The sequence below is a fragment of the Balearica regulorum genome, chromosome 3 (assembly GCF_011004875.1).
Source record: "Balearica regulorum gibbericeps isolate bBalReg1 chromosome 3, bBalReg1.pri, whole genome shotgun sequence".
Taxonomy (NCBI): Eukaryota; Metazoa; Chordata; class Aves; order Gruiformes; family Gruidae; genus Balearica; species Balearica regulorum.
The window spans coordinates 27,202,621-27,225,696 of NC_046186.1; the positions used below are offsets into that span (position 1 = coordinate 27,202,621).

Consider the following 23,076-nt stretch of genomic DNA (forward strand, 5'->3'; position numbering starts at 1 on the left):
TGATCTCATGATTCAGGAGTAGTATAAGTTGACTATAGCCAACAAAAAGAATGATGAAAGCCTCTCAGACATGTGGATGTCCTCTTAAGTATTCTGAGTAATTCTGCACTTGGTATCGCTCAATTGCCATTTCTTTTCTAGCAATTAAATTTGCTGTCAGAAATATTTGCTAAATAAAACCTAGACAAAATATTGAGAAGAACAGATTGCAAATTCTTATCTCAAGATTAAAAATAGCAGCAAACTAATCAGGAAGCAAGAACATGCAACATCTCATAATCTATCGAAACAATTTTTAGCCTCCATGTATTAGCAACATAACGTTGAGGAACAAGTTACCAGCTAGGAGTATGCTGTATAGATTATTTGATGTTTTAAAGAATTAATACATATAAAATAGTCACAGTCTATTAAGTCGGTTTATTAATGATCAAATATATGTTTATTTTGTATGGCATTTTTCTTGTATGCTAATTAAAATTATTGGAAGTGGTAGACTTTACCCACATTTAAAAAAGAGAATATGCTTGCAATAAACAAATAAATATGTCTAATGCTATATTGTCAGCTGTAACTGGCCAATTGCAAAATCTGAGTAGAAGCAGAATGAAAAAGTTAGCAGAAAAAGATATTTGCCTGTAGTAGTTTAGAATCTTAGTTTACAAATATAAAAGTAAAATTAGACCTAATTTCAAAGACAAAATTTGTGTCCAATTATTACATTTAAAATGCAGCTTGTAGTTCTTTAACTCAAAGATCCATATTTCACAAGATGCAAAACCAGACTTATATAACAGAGAAATCTTTAAACATAGGTATTAAGAGTTAATACCAGAAAAAGGAAAATCTTACGTTGGTATCTGTGGATTAAACTGAAGAGAATACAGCTCTCATGCACAGGACAGAAAACCAGAAATTTCTAAAGTGGATTCAGTGGTACATTCTCTTCTGTACCTTAGTAGGAAATCTAATTTATTAATAAACTTCCCTTAACAAAGAATCTGCTAGGTAACACTAGAAAGTTCCACCTTTATTTTTGAGAAGGATCTGAGCTTTGTCTGTTGAGTTCAGATTGGGATCGAGTGATTACAGTACACAAAGTTGAATATACCAGGCATACAACAATCCTTTATGTTTACTGGGCACCAATTCAAGCCTCATGCTGGGGTGAAACCTTCTTTCTGCTATCTTTAAGCAATTAACAAAGACAATTAAGTTCAAAACATAGGTTCTTCAAGTTCCTTCTGTGGACAGGGAAGACTTCCAGACAAGCCTGTCTAAGATTTCAGTTCTCTGGAGACTTTTCTGCCTTGCTTTCTCTCTCCACTCTGACCCTAGGAAGATGACGATCCTGATATTTGGATGTCTCAGTTCACCTTCTAAATTATGCTGGATAAATGTGACCATTATGCCATAGATGATAAAGCATATGCCAAGAGGAGACCATCTATTAAATAAGATCTAGCATCTGCATTCTATCTTTAGAGGCATATAGGTTAAATAATTTTGCCACACATCCAACACTGTTCTGCAGTTATCCTGCATTTGGTGTGGAGCCAAAGGACTTGCTGACTTACTTGCCCCAAAGGACCTCTTGCTAATCCTTACAAAGTTGGAACCATGTAAGCCATGAGCCAGTTTTTGTATTGCATTACGTTTCTGGTTACTGGGAATGCTAGTATTTTTAACTTTTAAGACAGACACAGATCAGGAGAGTTTCATGATAGTGAACTCTTCCAAGTCACCATGCATGCCTCAGACATTGTTTTTATTCTTACTGTCCCACTGGCAGACGTCTTCATGACCTTCAGGGCCAGACAGGTTTCCCAGGGTTTGTCTGCTGTCAGCTTGTGAAGCTGGTTCATAGCTAATGTTGCTACTATGTGAATTACACAATTAGACATGGCCTAGGCTCCTAGGGAGAAGTCAAATTTAGCAGATGATTTTTTAGTTGATGTCACTTGTAGGTTCAACTCTTGTTGAGTTACCAAGGGTGTAAGTCAAGCTGTGTAGAGTTGGGTCATCATCAGGTCCATTAAAGTGCTAATTGCTGATCTACCACAAAACCATCACTCCTCAGAAGAATTTCTAATGATCAGACAGTGAAAAATTGATTGAATTTAACTATCATCAAACTTGCAATGGCTTTCTTGCATCATGACTAATAGGAAATAGTGAGAGGCATATAGATACTTCTTGGACTAGAAGGTGTTACTGGTTGCTGTGAATGGGTCTTTGATCAACAGACAATGACAAACTCAGTTTAAACAAAGCAATGTCTAGTTCAGCCTTCTTCTATCTGAAATACATGCAACAAGTAAAACTCTTTCACAGATTGACAGCTATAAAAATTAAGAAGACAACTCCTAAAGAACTTAGACAAATATCAGAACCAGGGCAGAGATGAGCTACACTTTGTGAGAGGTTTCCCTTTGACTGGTTACAACTGAAGAGACATGCAGACTGTTCAGAAGGATGTATGTCCATGAGGAGAAAAAGACAGGATGAAAAGTAGTCATGCACCTGGTTCTAAGAAGGGAGCTCTGTGGGTGCAAAACTGACTGAGAAGATGACTGGAAGAAACTAAAAGCAAGGTCCTGTTCCTGTTGTGCTCAGGGAAAAGAGGATTTGTGTGTAGGACAAAGAAGAATCTCATTTTTATCATTCATTGCTTCTCAAAATGAAGACAGTCATGGGAGTGCCTGTCTACTGACTAACAGCTCAAAAAAGTAATGAATAATGGAAATCACAGAACTCTTACTAGGCTGTCTAGGAAATCAGTTCTGTAAAAATAAGTGATTGTCAGTTAGTAGAGAAGGCAAATTATTTAGCACACACTATCAGATGTGTTACTGCCTGATTCTTCTTTTTGAAATACAATTCTGCTGCAGGTGGGAGAATTACAAGGGTTGTTTTTTATCATACATACTAATGACATTAGCTTAATGATGAAGTTAGATCCCCTGAGATCAGGAGATCTTTGTTCCTCCAACACTAGCATCTTAACTATCAGCTACCTACTATTTTCAGAAGCTGCTTACATATTCACAGGGGATCTGAAAGTTAATTTTTCTGTATGGCAGTACAAATGGAAGAGAAGGCCAATTCCTAGACAGAATACTTAAAAATAAATCTACATTGGTGATATGCTCAAAATGTTGTCAGATTACATCTGTGTTAGCAAAGTAACAATGTCCACTTCATTTTCCAGTCCTGAGGAGAACTGGCACAGTTTGGCTATGTCCGTGTTACTAAACCGTCTCCAAGACAGGGGGATTCATTATTCATAGACTCTATTAGGAATATTCCCTTGTCTATGTTACCTCCTGAACTATTCCCAGGAATTATTTATGGTGGAAGAGCAGGTCAAGAACAATTTTCACAACTTTGTACCATGGACACTCAAGGTCCAGCGCCTGGAGTCATGCATTGGCACTGATGAGAGCTTAAATAATTTTTGTCACGGAGAATTTAGGTGAGATCTTTCTTTGATTTTTAACCAATAGTTTGCTGTTTTGAGCCTGTATCCTAATGTATTGAATAGCTTTTATTTTCAAATGAAATGGAGTAGTGTTGGGTCTGAAATGTGCCTTGCCATCAGCATGTTGGAAACCATTCAAATAGAAACACTTTGTAAGCTCCCCATGAGTTGATGGTACTTTCTTAAATCTTTGTCTGTACTCTATCTAAGCATCTATGATACGGGGAGACATGTTATTACCTAACACAGAAACACTGTGGGTTGTGAATTTTTGCTCTCAGCCTAAAATATAATCACTTTGGATTCCTTTCCTGGTTTTTGTTTCGTTCTTTTTTGTTTTGTTTTTAACCTCTGTTGTCTCTTTTATAAATAATCATTCATAAAATAAAAAGAAAATGGATGGTTTATTTTCTTATTCATTCCACATAACTTAAGCCTGTCACTTGCACCCATGCAAGCTTGCTCATTTTTCAGGCTCTGTAGGCTGTTGCTTTAGGGAAGGTGAAGTGAGGGGGAGGAAATCTCAGTTAGCTAAATGTAGTATGTATACCGTTCTAGTGCCTGGAGCCATCTGTTTTATGTTGAAGATGTGACCCTTAACAACTCTAGTGTCTTTCTGGAAATGAAAAATCAGGGGGAAAAATATTTTTTAATGGTTTAAATAACTCTAAAATTGAGCTGTTTTTTCTTTACTCATGCCTTTTTTTTTCTTTTTTCTTTTTTTTTTTTTTCCCTTAAAATATTCCCTAGCAACTTTATGACCTAAAGTTTTATAGCCCAGAAGTAAGTACATGACTAGATTCAGCACCATCTCCATCTGTGCCAGTGCTTGATAAGGTGAGACCTCCCATGGCTGGTTTATTTAGCTCACCCATTTGTAAGAGGTAAACCAGAATTCTTCAACTAATTTGATAACAGTCTTTCGTTTCCTGGAAGCAATTTAAATGCAAGAAATATATGGGTTATAGCACAGATTATAGTACTCCTTCCTTATAGTTGAAACTACTGCCAAACTAATTTTTCAAGTCCCTCCCTAGAAATTTCATGTGATCTCTTGTGTCACCTAAGAAAAAATTCTGGAGTGCTCGTGTGGGATCCAAAACCAAGAGGCTTTAAGTCAAGACATTTAGAAAGTTTCCTGATTTCTTTAAGAAGCATATTATGGGCACTGCTGGAAGAAAAGGCAATTGCTTATACTTAACCAGACTCACTGGCACATTTCTGCAGTTCTGGTTTCTGGCTTCAAATAGGCCTTGAGGCTGTGAGCAAGTGGAATAATTTAGAATCGCCCTAAGCTATCTTTTGCTCTAAGAAAATTGCTGGACTACTCCATAACATAAATCCTTGAGTTACAGTAAGTCAATCTATCTACTCATGCTCATGCATCTAAGGAAATATTCGTGCGATGCTGTGCCACATGCCTTTCTTCAAACACAAATAATTCTTTGGGTTTCATTGAGAATGACATCAAACTTCCAGGGACCACTAACTGACAGGAGTTGTACACGTTCATACTATACAAGTGAATTGAAATACAGTTTGGACATGGCTGCCCTGATTTGAAGAGTAAAAGAGTTAAGTAGTATCGATGCAATTGCTAGAGAATTGTGTCTGGAATACTAATTTATTAGTATAGACATAGCCTCACTTTCATGATAAATACCACATATTTGCTCAGATGGAAGCTCCCACGAGGGGCTGTGAGCTGTTGGCAATGGCAGTTGGCTGCCTGCCTTGAAGCACAGTGGCTTTCTGTACCAGCACTTACGCTGTGTTACATTTAAACATCACCCCTGCAAGCACCTGACCTAGACATAGCTGAGTGACTCCTCCATGTTCCAGGGAGGCAAACCGAGCTTGGGAGAAGCCTTGATAGGTGCTGATTAAGAGCAGCGTCTGTTCAAGCCTTTTCAACAGCCTCCCTGTGTGTAACCCTCAATAGGTATCCAGTACAGGGAACGGAGACTTTGATTAACAGCTGAAATAACAGGGCACACAGTCATAGCTCTGCTGTGATCCACTGCTGCAAGGGAAGAATATAATTTCAGATGTAAAGAATATGTTAAAATGCTCAGGCTTCTGGCTGTCTCTTTTTTTTAACGGGCCACATTGCCACACTGGTCACGGTCCTGTAGTTCTGAGGTGCAAACATCTGGTGTGCAAGATAAAAGATTTGGAATCAGGAGACATGAGTTTGACATCCAGCAGCGTGAATTATTTTCTTTGGGTCATTAGAAAGGTCTGCACATCTCTATTTTCCTGTTTGCCCTCCCACAATTTTCTTTCTTGTCCGTTCCCACAATAAGCTTGTCGAATATGTCCAGGTTTTTTAACTCTGTTTCTTTATGTTTTCTAGGCTATTGTGGTTTTCTTTTAAACTTCACGTTTTGGAATAAGAACAAGGCAGTTTGTTCTAACTTTCACAGGCTTTTATTGATTTATAACTACTATGATTTATTACCCACACTGCCTGATTTCATTTAACTAAAAACTCAGTCAAAACATAATGCATATAGCACTTGTCACAGAAAACATCAAAGGCGTTTCTCCTCCTAGGAAAATCCATCCTAAGCAAGTAAACAAATAAATACTGAACACTGTGGTATGGGCTGCAGGTCCTGCAGCTGGAATCCACAGGAGAGGTAACCAACAGATCCCTGCTTACCTTTCAGCTCCATCAGCAAGGTGTAGGCCACGGTTCAACCACCCAAGATCTGGGCACTAATGGCTCACCTGGTAGTACCGGCTGCAGCAGAAGAAAAACTAAGGAAAATGTGGGCTTACTGCTCAATGTGCTCACCTAGTGGCAAATGACACAGAAAAGGCAAAAGTATTCAATAACATTTTTCTCTCAGTTTTTATTGGGAAGGTCTGCTTTCAGGCCCTTTGGGTCTAGTAGCAGAGGCTGGGAGAATGAACAGTACTCATAGCAGAGGAAGATACAGTTAAGGAACTCTTAAGCAAATTCAGCTCCATGGGATGGGATTAATTCAGTGATGCAGAAGGAACTGGTTAATTTCATTGACAGGCCTTTCTCTGTCTTCTTTAAAAAGTCATGACAGTCAAGGAAGATTTCTGTTGACTGCAAAAATAAAAGTCATAGAATCATAGACTCATAGAATGGTAGAATCACAGAATCACAGAATCACAGAATGGTAGGGTTTGGAAGGGACCTTATTTAGGTTGGAAAAGACCTTTAAGATCATCAAGTCCAGCTGTTAACCTAACTCTGCCAAGTCCACCACTAAACCATGTCCCTAAGCACCACATCTACAGGTCTTTTAAATACTTCCAGGCATGGCGACTCAACCACTTCCCTGGGCAGCCTGTTCCAGTGACTGACAACCCTTTCAGTGAAGAAATTTTTCCTAATATCGAATCTAAACCTCGCCTGGCACAACTTAAGGCCATTTCCTCTTGTCCTATCACTTGTTCCTTGGGAGAAGAGACCAACACCCACCTGGCTACAGCCTCCTTTCAGGTAGTTGTGGATAAGGTCTCCCCTCAGCCTCCTTTTCTCCAGGCTAAACAACCCCAGTTCCTTCAGCTGCTCCTCATAAGACTTGTGCTCTAGACCCTTCACTAGCTTCGTTGCTCTTCTTTGGACACGCTTCAGCAACTCAATGTCTTTCTTGTACTGAGGGGCCCAAAATTGAACACAATACTCAAGGTGCGGCCTCACCAGTGCTGAGTACATGGGGATGATCACTTCCCCAGTCCTGCTGGCCACACTATTCCTGATACAAGCCAGGATGCTGTTGGCCTTCTTGGCCACCTGGGCACACAGCTGGCTCATATTCAGCCAGCTATTGACCAACACCCCCAGGTCCTTTTCCGCCAGGCAGCTTTCCAGCCATTCTTCCCCAAGCCTGTAGCATTGCATGGGGTTGTTGTGACTGAAGTGCAGGACCTCGCACTGGACCTTGTTGAACCTCATACCACTGGCCTTGGCCTATTGATCCAAGCTATCCAGATCCTTTTGTAGAGCCTTCCTACCCTCAAGCAGATTAACTCTTCTGCCCATCTTGGTGTCATCTGCAAACTTACTGAGGGTACACTTGATATTCTCCTCCAAATATCTTAATAAAGATATTAAAGAGAACTGACCTCAATACTAAGCCCTGGGGAACACCACTAGTGACTGGCTGCCAATTGGATTTAACTCCTTTCACTGTAATGCTTTGGGCCTGGCCATCCAGCCAGTTTTTTATCCAGGAAGAGTACACCCGTCCAAGCCATGAGCAGCCAGTTTCTCCAGAATGCTGTGGGAAACAATGTCAGAGGCTTTATTAAAGTCCAGGTAGACAACACCCACAGCCTTTCCTTCATCCTCTAAGAGGGTCACCTTGTCATAGAAAGAGATCAGGTTATTCAAGTAGGACCTGCCTTTCATAAACCTATGCTGACTGGGTCTGATCACCTGGTTGTACAGTACGTGCTGTGTGATGACACCCAAGATTATCTGCGCCATAACTTTTTCCAGCACCAAGATCAGACTGACAGGCCTGCAGTTCCCCAGATCCTCCTTCTGCTTCTTCTTGTAGATTGACATCACATTTGCTCACCTTCAGTCAACTGGGACCTCCCTGGTTAGCCAGGACTGCTGATTAATGATGGAAAGTGGCTTGGTGAGCATTTCTGCCAGCTCCCTCGGTACCATTGGGTGGATCCCATCCAGCCCCATAGACTTGTGTGTCTAAATGGTGTAGCAGGTCACTAACCGTTTCCCCTCGGATTATGGGGGCTTCATTCAGCTCCCTATCTCTGTGTTCCAGCTCAGGGGTCTGGGTACCCAGAGAACAACTGGTCTTACTGGTAAAGACTGAGGCAAAGAAGGCATTAAGTACCTCCGCCTTTTTGTCATCCTTTGTCGCTATGTTTCCCCCCACATCCAATAAAGGATGGAGATTCTGCTTAGCCCTCCTTTTGGTGCTCATGTGTTTACAGAAACTTTTTTAATTGCCTTTTATGGCAGTAGGCAGATTAAGCTCTAGTTGGGCTTTAGTCTTTCTAATTTCTCCCTGCATAACCTCACGACATCCTTGTAGTCCTCCTGAGTTGCCTGCCCCTTCTTCCAAAGGCCATAAACCTCCTTTTTTTCCTGAGTTCCAGCCAAAGCTCTCTGTTCAGCCAGGCCGATCTTCTTCCCCTCCGGTTTGTCTTTCGGCACATGGGAACGGCCTACTCCTGCGCCTTTAAGATTTCCTTCTTGAAGAATGCCCAGCCTTCCTGGACTCCTTTGCCCTTCAGGACTGCCTCCCAAGGGGCTCTGTCAATCAATCTCCTAAACAGGCCAAAGTCTGCCCTCCAGAAATCCAAGGTGGCAGTTCTGCTAACCTTCCTCCCTACCTCTCTGAGAATCAAAAACTCTATCATTTCGTGATTGCTGTGCCCAAGACAGCCTCCAGCCATCACATCACTCACAAGTCCTTCTCTGTTCACGAAGAATAGGTCCAGTGGAGCGTCTTCCCTAGTTGACTCACCAACTGTGTCAGGAAGTTATCTTCCACACACTCCAGGAACCTCCTGGACTATTTCCTCTCTGATGTATTGTATTTTCAGCAGATGTTTGGTGAGTTGAAATTCCCCATGAGAACAAGGGCTAGCAATCATGATACTTCTCCCAACTGCTTATAGAATAGAATTAGATATAGAATATCTCATCCATCTTCAAGAAGGGCAAGAAGGAGGGCCCAGGGACAAACAAACAAGCCAGGAACCTCCCTCTGATGACACCAGTTGACATGACATGGCTCATATCAGCAGAGATAAACTCTTTTCTTGGAAAATGGGTGGTGTCTTGAAAACCATGTGTTGGAAATAGTTCCTGCCCTATTTTAACTTCTAAACCACATTCAGACATTGCTTAAGTTTTGTTTAGTTTTCTGTATAGATATAGCCAGTACCAGTAGAGATGTAGTCAAGGAGATCCAAAGCCAAGTACAAAGTAGTGTTGATGTAGCTAGCCTGTGCGTGTTAACTCAGGACCAGAGAACAGGCCCTGGCCCTGTTTAATTAAAATTACAGATGTATCCATTACTTCACATATTAGTTAGACGAATGCATAGCCACTCTGAGGACAAGCATGTAGACAAGCAGATGGTAAATGTTTTGCTCATCTGAAGTCAACTTCCACTATAAAGCAGAACTTTTCTGAAACTAGTCAAAGACTATTTAGCAGAAGATGTGATGGAGGTAAAGAACTGAAATGGTCTGCATTACATCCCTATATTACTGTAATTGCTCTGCATTACATCCCTATATGTGTGATGTACTTTCCAGAAGCCTATTCAGACAGCAAAATAAAATTATTTGAGTACTGCAGTTTTGACTATTTTGTTAATCTTTAATAACTTGTTTTTGTTTATTGGTTTATTGCTGTTATTTAATAATTTTTTGTCTTACAATAAAAATACACACAGAATTCAACAGAGATAATTCTAAATTTCCAAAAATAATATAAATTCAGGTACAAAGTGAAACTTCTTCAGTATTGTTGCTTAAATGGGAATAATTTCACTGTTCTCTAAAAAACCCCAACTGCCTATGAATGAATGTATGGCAAAACAATATTCACAGAGCAAATCTAAAAACTAGATTCAAAAGCTAGTCACAAGGAGAGTCTTAGAGTAATAATTTGGTGTATAATAACATAAAATGCTATAGCTTATAGAACAGCAAAGAAGCTATGTTTGTTTGGGCACAGGGAATGGCAATATTTGAAGAAAATAAATGATTAGCATACCATTTATGTAGGAAATGCACATCTTGCACCACAGGTGGAAAGAAAAAGTATTGAAAGTTGCAATATAATACAGTACGGTATTGCAGCAATACAGTACAACACAAGCCAGGGTATTATCAACACTGCACTGTAATGCTGCTTGCAATGGTATTAGTAGCAAAAGGAGACATTTGGCTGCTAGGTAAAGTGTATTCCCTCTTAACTGTATTCCTGCTCACAGAGTGGAAAAATAAGGTCTGACTACCCTGTCTCTAATAAAGGGATGGAATATTTTTTGGATAATAAATTAAACACTAGTTTCCTAGGAGATGGATTGATGCACAGGAGTCAGTGTCGGTCCTCTTCTCTGGAGCATTACTTGCTATCCAGTGCGCTCTCAACCTACAATATTAAACTCTGTTAATGGATGTGGGAATAGGAAATCTGTTGTTTCTGTGTAAATGTCTTGAATCACTGAAGAGTAATTTAGGACAGTTTCCAGGTTGCTTATGCTAGCCTCTCATATTGTCTATAGAAGGAGGGTTGAGTAAGACTCAAGTACAGACTTTAAGAATGTATGTGTTACTAGGGTTGTCTTGCCTGCATGCACCACACAGCTACAATTTTTGGGGGCTTTATCTGCATATCTGAGTTGGAATTTCTATATTCTGAGGAGTACATTTCTGAGGCTTTTGCACTGATGCTTCAAGAGAACATGATTTCTGTTTTCTTAATTATCCATTGAGAAGGTTACAATGTTATATTCAAGCAGGAATATACTTTTCTTGAATTGTTTTCCTTTAAACATTTGTATTTGCAACTAATAATTGAATTTGGAAAACATTCACTTCAACTTTAATCATCTATCTTTTCTGTTATTTTGTGACAACAGTAGACATTTAGCTTATCTGGGGACAATTTGTGTACTTACAGTAAGATGGATGTGCAGAGAAAATAAATTTAGCTGGTTTTAAGGTGCAGCTTATTACATTTATTGAACAGATTTCATAGTCTGTAAACCTATGAGCAATAGGATACCAGATAGTTTAATTTTCCATTGGAAGCTTCAAAAATCTCACCTAATTTCTAACACAGGAAAGCTAAGCCAAACCTTTTGTTATAATTAACAGTGACAAGCCTGGATATTCTTGTTATCTGTATGAATGATAAGAGATTCATACAGATATGAATGATAACTAATTTTTTACTTTAATGAGTTCTACAGTCTATTTTTACCTTGTTGGAAGAAAAGCTGTTGGACCTATTCTGTATTTCCCCCTGCTAATTTCGCTTGGTGACTCCTTCTTGTGCCATGACTGAGAGAGAGCAGAAATACATAGTTTGCTTTCCTCTTGTTGTTCATTTTTTGGCACACTTTTACTAATATCCTTTCTGATTTGTTTCCTGTGGTACGACATCCCCACTTTCGACTTCTTTTCAAAGACATTTTCATTGTCATTATCATTCCTATCACCCTTTTACCAAGATCTTCAAAATCTGCTGTGTGCTCTTTCAATGGTAGATTTACTAGCACATCCAACAGTATTACTGATAACACGCCTGATCTATTTAATGATTTAGATTCATCATAGACTCATAGAATGGTTTGTGTTGGAAGGGACCTTAAAGATCATCTAGTTCCAACCCCCCCGCCATGGGCAGGGACACCCTCCGCTAGACCAGGTTGCCCAAAGCCTCATCCAACCTGGTCTTAAACACTTCCAGGGAGGGGGCATCTACAGCTTCTCTGGGCAACCTGTTCCTGTGCCTCACCACCCTCACAGTGAAGAATTTCTTCCTAATATCTAATCTAAATCTACCCTCTTTTAGCTTAAACCCCTTACTCCTTCTGTTATCACTACCTGCCCTTGTAACCCTTGTGGTCCCTCTCCAGCTTTCCTGTAGGCCCCCTTCAGGTACTGGAAGGCTGCTATAAGGTCTCCCCGGAGCCTTCTCTTCTCCAGGCTGAACAACCCCAACTCTCTCAGCCTGTCTTCATAGGAGAGGTGCTCCAGCTCTCTGATCATCTTCGTGGCCCTGCTCTGGACTCGCTCCAACAACTCCATGTCCTTCTCATGTTGGGGCCCCCAAAGCTGGACGCAGTACTCCAGGTGTGGTCTCATGAGAGCAGAGTAGAGGGGGAGAATCACCTCCCTCAACCTGCTGGTCATGCTGTAGTTTTGTATAATTGTCCACGTTGCCCTTTCTCCCTGCACATATGTATTAACTAGAGACTTTCAATGAACTTTAACAACAATGTAGCTAATAATTTGGAGTGCACATATAACAGCTCTTTATTCAGTCTAGATTCTGCATCTCATGGTCCAGCTCACTTTTACTATATGGCAAGGAGAATGGAAAATGAAGAAGGAATCTATAAGTCCTACAGCAGAATACATAGATCTTTACATGGGTGTGGTGGGTTGACCCTGGCTGGGGGCCAGGTGCCCACCAGAGCCGCTCTATCACTCCCCTCATTCACCAGAGAGGGGAGAAAAGGTATAACAAAAAGCTTATGGGTCGAGATAAGGACAGGGAGAGATCATTCACTAATTATCGTCACGAGCAAAACAGACCGAACTTAGAGAGGGAATTAATCTAATTTATTACTAAGCAAAACAGAGTAGAGGAAAGAGAAATAAAATCAACTCTTAAAACATCTCCCCCCACCCCTCCCATCTTCCCAGGCTCAACTTCACTCCTGGCTTCAACCTCCTCCCCCCTCAGCAGCGGCACAGGGGGACGGGGAATGGGGGTTACAGTCAGTTCATCACACGGTGTTTCTGCCGCTTCTTCATCCTCAGGGGGAGGACTCCTCTCATCGTTCCCCTGCTCCAGCATGGAGTCTCTCCCACGGGCTACAGTCCTTCACGAATTGCTCCAGCGTGGGACTCTCCCACGGGGTCACAAGTCCTGCCAGCAAACCTGCTCTGGCGTGGGCTCCTCTCTCCACGGGTCCACAGGTCCTGCCAGGAGCTTGCTCCAGCCTGGGCTTCCCACGGGGTCACAACCTCCTTCAGGTGTCTCCACCTGCTCCGGCGTGGGGTCCTCCACGGGCTGCAGGTGGAATCTCTACACCCCCTCATCCTCCCTCCATGGGCTGCAGGGGGACAGCCTGCCTCACCATGGTCTTCACCACGGGCTGCAGGGGGATCTCTGCTCCGGCGCCTGGAGCACCTCCTGCCCCTCCTTCTTCACTGACCTTGGTGTCTGCAGATGTTCTTACATCTTCTCCCTCCTCTCTCTGGCTGCAAAAGCGCTCTCTAACTGTTTTTCTCCTTCTTAAATATGTTATCACAGAGGTGCTGATTGGCTTGGCCTTGGCCAGCGGCGGGTCAGTCTTGGAGCCGGCTGGCATTGGCTCTGTCAGACACAGGGGAAGCTTCTAGCAGCTTCTCACAGAAGCCACCCCTGTAGCCCCCCCGCTACCAAAACCTTGCCATGCAAACCCAACACAATGGGTTATAAACCAACTCTGTTTAGATATTTGTAGATGTGAAAAGATATTCTGAAGTCAGAATCATTTGTGGCTATTTTTATACAAAATGAATTATTAAGCAAATTTACAGAAAGGAGATGAGAAAACAGGTAAAGGAAGGAACAGGTTTTTAAAATTCTGACATTTAGTTTGGACTTAGTGGACTTAGTCTGGACTTCAGTCAGTGTACCAGTGCCAGGATTTATGCAACTCATATAAATTTAAGTGCTCGACTTCCCTTCCTTCACGTCTGAGCCCATTCAGAGTCCTCCCAACTCCAATGGTGTGCTGCACAATAGATGGGTAAGTTTGCATACGTCTGGTCACAGGTCTGATCCTTCCACTATTGCTTTTATGGCTAGCAGAGACAGTCCTTAAATAACTTCTTCCTTCTCCTCTCCATAGATAATAGGCTCATCCTGCAAAGTACACACATATCATTATTTTAAATCATAGATACAGAAAGATTTTAATAGTAGACGGAAATATAATTATCTGAGGCTCAAAAGCTGTCAAGTTGCAAAGGGAAGAGAAAAATTTGTCCTTAATCATAAGGATTGGTATTCTCAGGCATGAGAACTGAAACTAGATTTGACTCACAAAATGCCAGGTGACTTGACTGAGATACAAAAATATGAGTTTAATTCAGTAAAAGACTCATCTGATATTCAGGCTAGGCTAATTTCTGCAGTGGAAGACTGACCTGTATCTAGGATTTTTAACATTTCCTTTCCTTTTTGGCATTTTTGAGGTTATTTAATTTTATTATCTTTTCTTCTTTTGCAAGTTAAATTATTGGTTTACGGTGTTTAACAGAGTAAACATCTGAGCCTCCCACTGTCTAATAGGACATTGGATAACGAATAGTACTGACAATATTCTTTAATGCACAGCCAAGCAAGGTAAGACTTATTGAAATATGTAACTGACAGTAAGAGATGAACACAGAACGCAATACTCAATACCTCGGCAGCTGGAGAAGACCACTAAAGGCTCTAGCTTTAGTGATTCTGTAGCAGACAACTGCTGTTGGGTTTTTTTGTGGGGTTTTTTTTTGGCCCATCGTCATCATAAAGCCTGAACAATCAAGTTCTTCACTGATTTGGTGTTCAATTTCAGACTTCCTCTTAACAATGTCCTTGGTAAATATACATTTTACAGATGCAGTAGCAAACTGCAGAATAAAAGCAAATCAGTGCTGTCTATGCTGGCACAACAGTGCACTTTCACCTCATAGACTGAAAGATTAGAATCCTGTCCAAGAGAGGTCAGATCAAAATGTGTATGAAATTCTTTGTTTTCTTCAGAAATTGTATGCCATTATGTCTTCAATTTCTGATGCAGAAAACATTTTTTCTATCACAAGAAGCCTTAGAACAATTAGGGAAATTACTGTAATGTTCTACATGTTACAGTGCAAAGTAGTGGATAGCCACTTAAGAGCTCTTGTTAGCATTTCATTGAAGGATTGAGAAAAATATTCATGCAGTAGTTCATTAAAAACAGGAAGAAAGCAAAATCTTCCCTTTTACCTAACTGAAATACTCTATTAAGCTAGAAAAAAAAATATAAGTAGGTATGGAATAACCTATTTAGGCAGCAGTAAGGTTTTTAAATGCCAAATGAAAATATGAGTGCATAAACACAATATGAAATAACACCTTAAGAAACAAAATAGCAAAGACTGAACAAAGATTTTGATAGTTTGTGAACTATTCTCATGACAAAATCTATCTTGGTTTTTGATGACTTAAAGTAAAAATGGAAATCTCAAGAGGTCATATTATAGGATAGTAGCAACAGATGATATAAAATCTTTGAGAAAAGGTGTACTGAGAAATGTTCTCACTACCATACACAGGGCTAGAGAGAGTGCAGAGTGTCAATATGTGTCTGAGAAGTGGCATAAAGAAGAGCAGAGTCAGCTAATTAGGAACTGGGGGAACTTTGAGAAAAAATGGAACTGACATGAGGGAGGTAGTCTATCCAAGGAAAATGAAATCTATTGACGAAACTTTAAAATAGCTATGGGGAAGTTTTTAAACTAATAATCTGAAAGCCAATGTGCTGAATAGTGCACCATTTGAGATGATTCATGTGGTAGTGAAGTTACAGAATGCTCCACTCAAATGAAGTATAGAGCAAACTAAATAAAATCCAAACAAGTGACAGAAAAAAAAAAAAAAGAAAGAAAAAAAAAAAACCCAGGCTGAATGAATAGGGTATCATTTAAACAGACCACCAAAAATCCCCACCAAAACAAGATCATATGTATGAATACTTCTATGCAAAGTCTTGAAACCTGAAATAGAAGATAGATAACCTGGAGTGGTTGTTTTAAATGAGGATGTTGGCAAGCAGGCTTTCAAAAGGATGGTACTCAGTAGGATGTAGAAGTTATGCGTGCATTATATGGGACATTGGCACAGGCTCCAACTCTCTTTCAGACAGTTCCCTGGAAGAGTTCAGGGGCTTGCAAAAGCTGGAGATCACTTTAGCAGCCAGCAAATGACCATGATATTCTGGAGAAAGGAAGGAAAATGGTTAAAACTGGGGATGTAAACTAGGTCATATCTAGCTCGTCTCATATCAAGTAGTTCCTAAGTACAAATGATATAGGAATGAGCATACCAGTATTTGCCTTTTAAAGGAAACAGTCCCAAAAGTTTTCCAAGACCAGGTGATACTCACAATATATACTAAAGGAATTCAAATACTAAATTGTTAGCCTAATAACTAAAATATGTAACCTCCAGATGAAAACAATACAGGAGAAAAAAGATGTCAAATACTTAGCCAGACTTTTGCAGGGTCTACAGAGGGTTTTGCAAGAGTGGACTGTCCATGTGTACACTTTGGAATTTGATGTAATAGAGGTAGCAGACAAGTGAATACACATAATACAAAAGAATCATCATGTTTTTTTTGAAGAGCGAAGGTACACATCACATATCTGTCACATTTCACATAAATTTTATGAAGTATACTTATGTTTTCAAAATGTTTTCTACCTTCAGGGTTTTTGAAATACTCTTTATGAAGCTAAATTATCATTTTATAGGTTTTCTTGTGATTAATAACAGGTTCAAGGGGAGAAGAAAACCAGTAGAAATAAATAATTATTTATGAAAATGGAAAAAGTTGCCAGTAGAAATCTATTACTAGATCCAGGGACCTACACTAGACTTATGTTAGTAACCATATTCATGAATGATTTAGGAAAGGACATGAATATAAAAGCTAACGAAGTTTACTGATGATGCTAAGTTGAGTAACACAATGATTGCTGAAAGGGAGATCCATTCAAGGAGGACTTGACTGAGGAAAAGAGAATCACGAGTGGTATGGAAAAAGTGGAAAGGAAAATATCTTAATTTTTACAATATATGAACAATAAACCAAATAAAATTATCCAGCAACAGTTTTAAAGGTAGCAAAGGAGGAAAACTGTAACAAACCATGGAAATCATCACTTCTAGCTACGGTGGAAGCCAGAGGTTTAGATGGGTTCAGAAAACAAGCAAAATTGTTGGGGAAAAAAAATAAAGATCTATTTATTAACCAGAAACAATGATTTGCCTGGGGAAGCTGCTCACTTGCAGATTGCTCAAAGGTGGGAAGTTGTAATGATGGAAAGTATCATCGGAAACTCGCCTTATCCTTACGTTCTCCTCTACACATCTATTCCTGGCCACTGTCAGAAATGTAACACTGATTGGAGGGACCTTTGACCTCATGCAATATTATCTCCTTTTCTGAGGGATTAGAGAACAAAGTATGAAACAGTCTGATGAAAGCAATAGGACAATATAGTACTTTTGGTCTGATCTTGTGTCAGTAGGTCAGTGAACCTGAATACAGAAAATACAGGTCACAGCCTGTAATACAGGTTGGTGTCATTTAGCTTTTATATGCCAAAAGTAATACGTCACTTAAAACCATCTTTGCCAGTTTTTTTGCTTCCCATTCTTAATCTATCATCTTGTCTACTTAAAATGTACATACTGCAGAATAGAGATTGTTCCTTGCTGCATGTTGTAAAGGGTAGATCCAGAGCTCTAGTCATCAAAAAAACCTTTACTATAAATAATAAATTTTTTCTAGAGCACTGGATGTTGTGCTGAATTCATTTGAAAGGCCTTTATTTCCTTTAAAATAACTAACTTCTTTATAGAAAAAAAGCTTTGTTCCTCTTCCTTCTTATTCCTCAAAAGACTTAATACGAAAGCATCCGTCTTGTCTCAGATCATGCCAAAGATCCTGTGCTGTTTCCAAATGGGTCAGGAGCAGATGCTAGGGAAAGTCATTTTAAGAAACAATTTATATTTGGAGTTATATTTTCTCTGGCTTCAGAGCTCTTGAGTGCAATGTTGCATCCAAACTGCTTCATTTAACAGCTTTGATGGACTTGTAATAAATTTGCATTGGCTTCTACAACAATGAGTTCCGATATTCATATAAACATGAAGTTAAGAAGAGCTTTTTCTTTTTTACTTATTTAAACTTGCTGACTCAAATTATCACTGGGCGTGCATTGTCTTATAAAAAAAAGAGTAAACAAATATCCCTCTTTCAGCTTCCATATACAGTTCAGAGATCTCTTCAGGAAAGGTGTATTATAATTTGTTCTATCGAGGTTGTATCTGTGCCCTGATCATTAAATGTGTTTGCTTTTAAATATTTGTAGACTTGGTGGAGGAGTGAATACTGCAGATGGAACATATTCATTTTCCTAATCAAAGCTTTTTTTTTTTTTTTTTTTTTTTAAAGAACTCCTTTTAGTACTTGGCTGTTAATAAGCAAATGGCCTAAGAAAAACATGGAGGAGCGGTGTACTTTTTTTTTATATGAATTGTATCGCCTTGGAAATTCTACCTATAATCTACAGGAACGATGCTAGGCAATTCTGTTATAGGTTGCACAACAGAATTTTCACTGAGACTTACATTCCGATATTACTTTCAGTTCATCTGAATTTTCACAACTATGCAGTGTATGATTTTAATCTGTATTACAGTAGCATAACTCTACTGACATGAATGAAGTTACTTCTAATTTACAGTATTGTGAATGAGGCTAGCATCAGACCTTTTCACTTCAAATACATTCTGCATTGGTCGATATTAATAATGAAGATGGTACGATCTAACCAACTGCTGATCTTTCTTATCTGATCACTGCTAGAAACAGAGCAAGTTCTCTTAGCTTTTCTTCATTTTAACGGTGCTAGTGAGCTAATAAATCAACAGAGCGTAGCTGATACTTTTGCTGTATTTGAGTAATGGTATCTTAGTAAGTTCTTGGATTATTTAAAACAGGATCCTGCTTAACAGGATCCTGCTTTCTACACACAAAGAGAAAAATGCCTGAGGTTGGTTAAACAAGGTTAATTGCTGGATGCTTCTTATATCACCAGTGGGTCCAAAAATTCAACAGCAGATTTGAATAATATCTCTCATGTTCAAACTAGTTTTGTGTCTTTAACCTATAATTTATTACTGAATTAATGCTAAGACAAGAAGGGGGCTAAAGGAAATGTGGTTCTGTAAATGCATTGCGTGATAGAGCATCATTATGTTCATTTATAAGATTTGCTGATTAATTAATTCTTTTCACAAAAAATACAGTATTCATTTTTCTTTTGTGGCTCAGTACACCTTACTGCCTGGTAGTTACTACTCTTACTACCCCACTGAATTTTATGGCTGTATAGATTTCCAAACCTGGCTTTCTCTATCAGTCTTTCTCTCTTGCTCTCAGCTTCTCTCTACTTGCTTATTTACCATCTTCCCTTCTTCACTATTTAGTTGATGATAGCCCATCTGCTTCTCAGAAACTACTCAGTGTTGCTGCCGAGGAAGCAGCACTTCCACCTTGAAATACCGTTATAGGAGAAAAGATACCAGAGGGGCTTCACAGACATAAGCTGGAACATGACTGAGCGGGATTACTCAGGAAAATAAACAGTAAGGCTGGTGGGTTTCTACCGAACTGTCATGTATCATATTCCATAAAAGAGAGAAAGGGGACAGAGAAAAGCTGTTAAATGAGAGCAGTGAAAGGAAGATGGTAAGGAAGGACATATTCACACAGTTCGACTCTACTGCCAATACAGCAGTGTATTTCTCTTCAGCAGCCGTGCTTATGTGGTTTGCTTCCCAAGAATGAAAGCACCTATTAAAATGTTCAGCAAAGGCTGAACAGAAACCCTCCGGCTCAGCTGCCTCTTAACCCAAGTTTGCAAAAACTTTAAAATTCATTCTGCTTTGATAAAAGGCTCCTAATTTAATATGTTATTAGACTAGTATGGAACTAATCCTCTGAATCAAATAGATTTTTAAATGAAAGGGCTAATCTCTAAGATATGAAAAAATGCTGCCTATTTGCGTGATTAATAAAAATGTTAGTCTGCAATAGAATTATTATTATGGAAGAGGAAAGTGTGTTTGACAAAGCAATGAACTTAGATGTTGAAGTAGGGTTGGTTTGTTCTCTATGAATACAGTTCCTGTGAGCTATCAGATGCAATAAAGCATAAAATTGTGTTTGATTTATATTCACATGGTCTAATATCATATAATAAGTGGCATGGAAAGCCACAAGGCATATCTTCTAGGGCTGATAATTTCATTTCAGCATTTTTGGATTAGTGATGGAAAGTTATGGATTAGAAGAGATATCAATGTATGCGAACCTTTTAGCTAAACAAAGTATCAGACAGTACTCTCCTGAGATAAGAAGGTTAATAGATATAACCTTGAATTTATACTCCTTTCAAGTGCTGGGTAGCTGGGATGTTCTTTGTTTGTAGAAGTTTGTAAAACCACATATTAAACAGGTTTTGAACTGAAAAAAACAGTTAGCAAAACAGGAATTACATACTTTTGAGCATTTGCTGTTCACGTGCATATGAAAGCAACAGATTTAAACTGTTGCACTAGTCTTGATGCAAATAGTATAATTAAAAGATAAATCAGCACTAAAATTCATTAGGTGAATCTATTTTGCTAACGCACTTTCACAAATCAGAAAGCCAGAGGGGACCATGGTAGTCATCTAGTCTGACCTCCTGCATACTACAGGTCATGTGACTTTTCTGAATTAATTCCCATTTCAGCTAGCACTTACCTTTTAGAAAGGCATTAGATCTTGATTTAAAAATGTACAGCTAAAATGACTCAATTTGAAAAGTGTTTCTTCAGTAGCAGAGTTTTGTACATGGTGAATATTTTTATGAAGTCAAGTTTCACTCATACTTCTATATACCTCAGTCTGTTTTCACAGGTATTCTTATTTATACCATCAAGAATCACAAGAAGCTTTCTGGCTACAGATTCATGATGAGTGTGTTTAGCTGATTACCTCTGATCTTTGGATCACCTGCCAGCTTCTTCAAGGTCATTGAAAGATGAGTGTAACAGAACCAAGAACCGACAGTAGAAATGCACAGGCTCAGTGATGATTCTTTGTCTATCGTTTCATTCTGAGATTTGTTAGCTCATTTTTAATCTTTATAAAGTGTGCCATATTGATTTTTTACTATCCTGTCTTCCTAAGCAGAATGCGCTGTATCAATCAAAGCAAATGTCTTACAGTACTCTAGGAATACCAAATTTATGCAGTTTAACAATCTGCATAATCAATTATTTATGTCTTTATCAATCAAACTTGTAATCTCATTGAAAAAATAATGAGCCCTAAGATGTATTTTTCATAAAACCATGTTGTTTCTTAATCCTTGAACCTTTTTAACTCACTTCCTTACTCTTGATGAGGAAGGAAGAAAAAAGCACTCTACGTCAAAAAGGCATTACCTCTTTCTGACTTTATGGCAACTTGGAAGCACATTTGGAATTATAGACTGACATTTTAACGTATGAAACAAGCTGAAGCATGAGAGTAGTTGTCTGTTACTGATCACCAAATGGTCTTGCTCTAAGTCTTTTTGCCACTAGAAAAAACCGTTACAAACTCCTTAAACACATCTCTTTTCGTATACGAAGCAGACCTGCATTCCCACATTCTCAGGAGAGTTGACAACACTTGTCAAAACTAATACCTCAACTAACATAACATTAGCTATTTGCATTAGTTGCAGAGTGTCTAATCTTGATTTGTTATGCCTGCAAAGTCTACCTTTCTAATTTAGGTAAGATAGGTGCTGATCCTACCTGTATATTCATAGAATCATAGACTCATAGAATGGTTTGGGTTGGAAGGGACCTTAAAGATCATCTAGTTCCAACCCCCCTGCCACAGGCAGGGACACCCTCCACTAGACCACGTTGCCCAAAGCCCCATCCAACCTGGCCTTGAACACTTCCAGGGAGGGGACATCCACAACCTCTCTGGGCAACCTGTTCCAGTGCCTTGCTACCCTCACAGTAAAGAATTTCTTTCTAACATCTAATCTAAATCGACCCTCCTTCAGCTTGAACCCATTACCCCTTGTCCTGTCACTACAAGTGTACAAGTATATCTCACTCTTTAACGTATTTAACCTAAAAAGTCCATTCAGCTTCCCTGTGGAGTAGGAAAGGGATTTTTTTTTTCTTTATTTTACAGGGGACTAAAGCAAAGAGAGCAGTTCTATAGAAATAGGTGCAGGTATACCAGGTGTAGGTATGCTGTATCAGACTTTGAAGGCAATAGAGAAGGCTGCACACTGATAAGGAACAATTCAGGAAGGTAAAGTACTGTATAGAGCTAAGGACGACAGTATTTATGAATATCTATCTGTCTATTCAGCTTATGCGTTGGAAGTACAGTCCCACCATAAAAGTTCCTTCATTCCTATGGAGGTGCAGACCCTGCACAGAAATGGTTAACTGAGCGAGGTGTGTCATTTCACAATAGAAGTGGTGCTTATATCAGACTCATTAAATTATTCAGCTAGGAATTGAACAGATTATCTGAACAAAGAGGGTTTTTTTCAGTCACAAGGGGACAAGTCCAGATTTATCCCCCCTCTTTCAGGAAATGTACATTAGATAAAGTATGAAAATAGTTCAAGAACCAATGCCCAGAAGCCAGGAATCCTATCATGCTGTTTAAGTAGCACTTCTAGGCTCTCTTGAATTGCTTTCTGCCAGCTCAGCTCAATTCAGAACAGCCAAGGGGCAGTTGCTGTCTCCAGATCCCAGGCTGGACGTTTGAAACAACCTCGGCGCAGGGAGTCTGCATGCTAGACTCGAGCCTAAAGTGAGCTCTCAGTGATCTTCAAATCCGATGAAACCCCGTGCTTGTCTGAGCAGCGCTCTTAAGGATTTTCCCATCAGGATTAATTCCTCTGTTTTAGCCCCATACCCAGCCCAACTTTAAAAGGGTGCGCTGCAAGGAGACAGCCTCATTAGCCCCTCGTTTTTAATGTTTCTCTTCACCCTGCGCTTCCTT

General features: G+C 39.4%; 1 long non-coding RNA gene across 1 annotated transcript in view; it reads left to right on the top strand.

Annotated features, from left to right (window-relative positions):
- Nucleotides 1–23,076, top strand: part of LOC142600928 (uncharacterized) — a 637,768-nt gene that overhangs the window by 126,688 nt on the left and 488,004 nt on the right. The gene's annotated exons all lie outside the window — the stretch shown is intronic.